Source organism: Leuciscus leuciscus (genome assembly GCF_965113295.1).
Source record: "Leuciscus leuciscus genome assembly, chromosome: 21".
Classification (NCBI taxonomy): Eukaryota; Metazoa; Chordata; class Actinopteri; order Cypriniformes; family Leuciscidae; genus Leuciscus; species Leuciscus leuciscus.
The window spans coordinates 32,822,604-32,828,801 of NC_138745.1; the positions used below are offsets into that span (position 1 = coordinate 32,822,604).

Genomic DNA, 6,198 nt, shown 5'->3' on the forward strand with positions numbered 1-6,198 from the left:
CAGAGGCCTGAAAACCTTGGGACCACCTAGAAGTGGAAGGCTGCCATTGAGATGGCTGGCTCATAGACAAGGAAAATCCACTTGGAGCAGCTTGACTGTACACTGGCACTTTTGCATCCAAAGAAGCAGGGGCATACTGGCTAGAGGTACCTTGAGGCTGGGAAGAAGAGCCAGAACTACTTTCCAGTGTAGACACATATTGATGGGAAGCTGCCAGCAGATTTTGAGGCAAGGCCAGGGAAGCTGCCAGCAGATTTTGAGGCAAGGCCAAGGAAGCAGAAACAGAGGAACTCGGTGCACTTTGGGTGTCAGACATGGATGCATGGCTGCTGGAAAGGCCACCTTTTACATCTTGACGGGGACGGGAAAGGGAAAAACGAGACCTGCTATTCTGGCTTTTCCCAGCAAGCACATTAGAGCCCACTTCTTCAAAAGGAACACTACCAGTCACTGGAGCCTCCAACACTGAAGACTGGGCTCCCCAAGGTGAGGCAGTCTTGTGGTCATGCCATTTCTGGTGAGGCAGAACATCATGAGAACTCCAACCTACAGAACATGAGCACGGCAAATAAAGAGAAATTAGGTGACAATAAAAAAAAATACACCTTTTATTAAAAGGATACCCACCTTTCTGTCCAAATGCATGTTTCAAGAAAATCAATAGGATCAATAGCATAGGGACCCTTGGGAAGAAAAAAAGATATATATAAAATAACTTTTGCACATTCAACATATGAACATCAGAAACACTTCAAATAAAGATTTAACTAACCTTTTCCACCCCAGGTCCATAGCAACACAATACACTATCAGAACTACTTTAACACTAACAATTGAGTCTGTTACTCCAAAGCAAAACAGCAAAACATCTATGTATACTTTCAAAATCAGGCATTTGTTTTTATAGGCCTATTTGTCCAATCAGCTCACATTTACAATTACATAAAATACTGTTCACCTGTGAACACTTAGTTGGATATTCAAATTTGTCAAAAAGTTATTAAATATAATCACCTGTCTCATCCTATACATGCAATTACTTATCCCATCAGGCCTGCACCATAAAGCATATTTATGTGGCTACCTGTAAAATAAAATTAAAATGTGAAATTAATGGTATACATTGTAATGTTTTGAGTCATTAGTGCAGGAGATTGCACACACATTGCAGGTAACATGGAGCTGATTCCCTCTGAAAAATGTCCACCTATTTCAGCTTAAAAAATCACATCTGTACCCAAAAGTTTTATTGTGTGTTGCTTGGGGGAAAAAAAGAAAAATAAATCAGTATTGTTCTCTTTAACATATTGCCCTTTATACTAAAACACTGAAAATCCATTAATTGGCAATCCAGCTGCATGGTCTTCTCAAACAGGACATTGAAAGTTTATTTTCACTTGAAGTAAAAATAATGTACAGGTTAGAATTATATTGCAGGCTAGGGAATCACACAATGACAATGGTTTGTACAACCACAAGGCTAAGCTGCATTGTTTGTTCAGGGAATAGTTGAATTACTTTTTTTCTTTCTTTTTTTTTTTTTTTCCTTGAATATGGTGGCTTGTCAATAATCCAATAAAAGAATAGACAGACATAAGGGTAATAAAGAGGGCAATGCATTTTCACATTCAAATGTCTCTCATGCAAGCAAGAGTGCAGCTAACAAATAAGGTAAATTTAATTTACTGCTAAAAGCAGGTTATTCTTAACAATACTGTAAACAAATTTGTATTTAAACTATTGTTTGTTTAAAAGTGCAATTTTTGTTTTAATTAATCTTAAATGCTATCATAGTAGACCGATATGCATTGAACTATGCATATGAAGAGATTTTTACAAGAAAAAGCTATTTTTTTTCCTAATTATGAAGTCGGATTTCATTTTAAACACTTGAAATGACTGTAATACCGCTATAGTTCAACCATCAAAATGTAACCACCAGACCAAGAATTCTCAAATAATTTAAATAAGCCAAAATATTAATAAATGCAAATTTAAGAGACCTACTACTGTCATTACAGATGCCTTATTACCCACTGAAAACAAATCAAATTTAAAGTATTTGTAGTAGTGCGCATTATATTTATAACAACCTTCACAATGTTTGTACTTACAATAGTGTTGTCTATTTAAAAAATAAAAATCCTTGCTTGGTGGTTTGTGCAAAATAGCTAATACAAATAATAGAAAGCAACACATTTGCAGATTAAATAAAGACGTAGCGAACATTAAACCCACATGAATCAGCCATTTCTGCAGATGGTTTTTATTTACTATTGGTTACTAATACCACCATCATCTGCTTGAACAACTTGATGGAAACACATCATTATAGTTTCTCTTTTTTGCTAACTTTGAAGACTCCCTTCACATTTGGGTAAAAAAAAAAAAAAAAAGATCCACAGTAAAAACCAGCCATTATGTAGGCACGCTTTTAAATTTGTATAGAAAAAAGACCCAGGGAACACAATGAAACATTTAGATGAGGCATGTAGCCTGATTTAAGACTGCATGGTACCTGCAGCAGTGAGATTGGGATTTAAAACCAGTGTAAGAGGGTTTAAAATACCACAGGAAACAACATTCCCATTAATGCAATTTATTGATTCAAGTTACATTTATAAAAAGCACACCAGATTTGTGCCATTTAGCACTGACATTAGTCCAAGGTACAGATAAATATATAAGACAGTCCATTAGCCCTTGACAGATGAAAAGTCTCTCCAGGAAGGTTTCTGGCCATAGGTGGTGGAGTCTGTGGGGTGTTGAACAGAACCAAACAGACCAGGAGACATTTGTCTACGGATAGAGCCTGAAGCAGCCTTAGAGGAGACCATAGAGGGTCTGAGTCCTACACCAGAGAGGCTTGAGGTCCTCCAAGAATTAGAGCTAGAACTCTGGCTACTCTGGGCCACAGAATCCACAGGAAGGCTCAGGGCTGCCATGGAGGAAGAACCACTGGAAAACTGAGGGGAAGAGCTCTGATCACTGGTAGATTGTCTAGAAGAATCAAGGAGTGAAAAACCACGCTTGGCATATGCAGGAGACCCAGGGTTATATTGAACTGATCCACTTTGAGACTGGCTGGACAAGCCACTATATCTACCACTTCCATCCTGTGTGGAGAAAAGGTTGCCAGGACTTGCTGATGCAAGGGTAGACTTGGAGCCTTGAGTTGGAGAGCTACTCTGAGATGCCACTGTACCAGAGGCCTGAAAACCTTTGGACCACGTAGAGGTGGAAGGCTGCCATTGAGACGGTTGGCTCAGAGAGGAGGATCCACTTGGAGCAGCCGGTTTATACGGAGGAACTTTGGAAACCAAGGAAGCAGGGGCATACTGGCTAGAGGTACCTTGAAGCTGAAGAGATGAGCCATCAGTAGAATAGCTGCCTGTCTGCATGGGCACATCATGACTAGATCCTGCCAGCTGAGCACCAGCTCTACTTAGGGAGCTGGATGTATATACATTGGAGAAATGTTGGCCAGGACTTGCTGCTGATGTAAGTGTAGAGAACCTTCTGGGAGACTTGGAGCCTTGAGATGGAGAGCTACTCGGTGATGCCACTGTACCAGATGCCTGAAAACCTTGGGACCACCTAGAAGTGGAAGGCTGCCATTGAGATGGCTGGCTCGTAGGCAAGGAAAAGCCACTTGGAGCAGCCTGACTGAACACTGGCACTTCTGCATCCCAAGCAGCAGGGACATACTGGCTAGAGGCACTTTGAGACTGGCTGAACAGACCACTATATCTACCACTTCCATCCTGTGTGGAGAAAAGGTTGCCAGGACTTGCTGATGTAAGGGTAGACTTGGAGCCTTGAGATGGAGAGCTACTCGGTGATGCCACTGTACCAGATGTCTGAAAACCTTGAGACCACCTAGAAGTGGAAGGCTGCCATTGAGATGGCTGGCCTGTGGACAAGGAAAATCCACTTGGAGCAGCCTGACTGTACACTTTTGCATCCAAAACAGCAGGGACATACTGGCTAGAGGCACTTTGAGACTGGCTGAACAAGCCACTATATCTGCCACTTCCATCCTGTGTGGAGAAAGATTGGCCAGGACTTGCTGCTGATGTAAGTGTAGAGAACCTTCTGGGAGACTTAGAGCCTTGAGATGGAGAGCTACTCAGTGATGCCACTGTACCAGAGGCCTGAAAACCTTGGGACCACCTAGAAGTGGAAGGCTGCCATTGAGATGGCTGGCTCATAGACAAGGAAAATCCACTTGGAGCAGCTTGACTGTACACTGGCACTTTTGCATCCAAAGAAGCAGGGGCATACTGGCTAGAGGTACCTTGAGGCTGGGAAGAAGAGCCAGAACTACTTTCCAGTGTAGACACATATTGATGGGAAGCTGCCAGCAGATTTTGAGGCAAGGCCAGGGAAGCTGCCAGCAGATTTTGAGGCAAGGCCAAGGAAGCAGAAACAGAGGAACTCGGTGCACTTTGGGTGTCAGACATGGATGCATGGCTGCTGGAAAGGCCACCTTTTACATCTTGACGGGGACGGGAAAGGGAAAAACGAGACCTGCTATTCAGGCTTTTCCCAGCAAGCACATTAGAGCCCACTTCTTCAAAAGGAACACTACCAGTCACTGGAGCCTCCAACACTGAAGACTGGGCTCCCCAAGGTGAGGCAGTCTTGTGGTCATGCCATTTCTGGTGAGGCAGAACATCATGAGAACTCCAACCTACAGAACATGAGCACGGCAAATAAAGAGAAATTAGGTGACAATAAAAAAAAACACACCTTTTATTAAAAGGATACCCACCTTTCTGTCCAAATGCATGTTTCAAGAAAATCAATAGGATCAATAGCATAGGGACCCTTGGGAAGAAAAAAAGATATATATAAAATAACTTTTGCACATTCAACATATGAACATCAGAAACACTTCAAATAAAGATTTAACTAACCTTTTCCACCCCAGGTCCATAGCAACACAATACACTATCAGAACTACTTTAACACTAACAATTGAGTCTGTTACTCCAAAGCAAAACAGCAAAACATCTATGTATACTTTCAAAATCAGGCATTTGTTTTTATAGGCCTATTTGTCCAATCAGCTCACATTTACAATTACATAAAATACTGTTCACCTGTGAACACTTAGTTGGATATTCAAATTTGTCAAAAAGTTATTAAATATAATCACCTGTCTCATCCTATACATGCAATTACTTATCCCATCAGGCCTGCACCATAAAGCATATTTATGTGGCTACCTGTAAAATAAAATTAAAATGTGAAATTAATGGTATACATTGTAATGTTTTGAGTCATTAGTGCAGGAGATTGCACACACATTGCAGGTAACATGGAGCTGATTCCCTCTGAAAAATGTCCACCTATTTCAGCTTAAAAAATCACATCTGTACCCAAAAGTTTTATTGTGTGTTGCTTGGGGGAAAAAAAGAAAAATAAATCAGTATTGTTCTCTTTAACATATTGCCCTTTATACTAAAACACTGAAAATCCATTAATTGGCAATCCAGCTGCATGGTCTTCTCAAACAGGACATTGAAAGTTTATTTTCACTTGAAGTAAAAATAATGTACAGGTTAGAATTATATTGCAGGCTAGGGAATCACACAATGACAATGGTTTGTACAACCACAAGGCTAAGCTGCATTGTTTGTTCAGGGAATAGTTGAACTACTTTTTTTCTTTCTTTTTTTTTTTTTTCCTTGAATATGGTGGCTTGTCAATAATCCAATAAAATAATAGACAGACATAAGGGTAATAAAGAGGGCAATGCATTTTCACATTCAAATGTCTTTCATGCAAGCAAGAGTGCAGCTAACAAATAAGGTAAATTTAATTTACTGCTAAAAGCAGGTTATTCTTAAAAATACTGTAAACAAATTTGTATTTAAACTATTGTTTGTTTAAAAGTGCAATTGTTGTTTTAATTAATCTTAAATGCTATCATAGTAGACCGATATGCATTGAACTATGCATATGAAGAGATTTTTACAAGAAAAAGCAATTTTTTTCCTAATTATGAAGTGTCTGACTTCATTTTAAACACTTGAAATTACTGTAATACCGCTATAGCTCAACCATCAAAATTTAACCACCAGACCAAGGATTCTCAAATAATTTAAATAAGCCAAAATGTCAGTAATAAATGCGAATATAAAAGACACATTTTGGAGACCTACTACTGTCATTACTGATGCCTTATTACCC

General features: G+C 39.7%; 1 long non-coding RNA gene across 1 annotated transcript; it reads right to left on the bottom strand.

Annotated features, from left to right (window-relative positions):
- Positions 1 to 460: 460 nt before the first annotated feature.
- Positions 461 to 1,493, bottom strand: LOC309485283. Its single transcript, XR_014201132.1, has 3 exons — positions 1,015 to 1,493; positions 628 to 683; positions 461 to 546 (listed from the first exon to the last, which is right to left on the bottom strand). It is a non-coding gene; the product is annotated as an uncharacterized lncRNA (long non-coding RNA).
- Between the last annotated feature and the right edge of the window lie 4,705 nt (positions 1,494 to 6,198).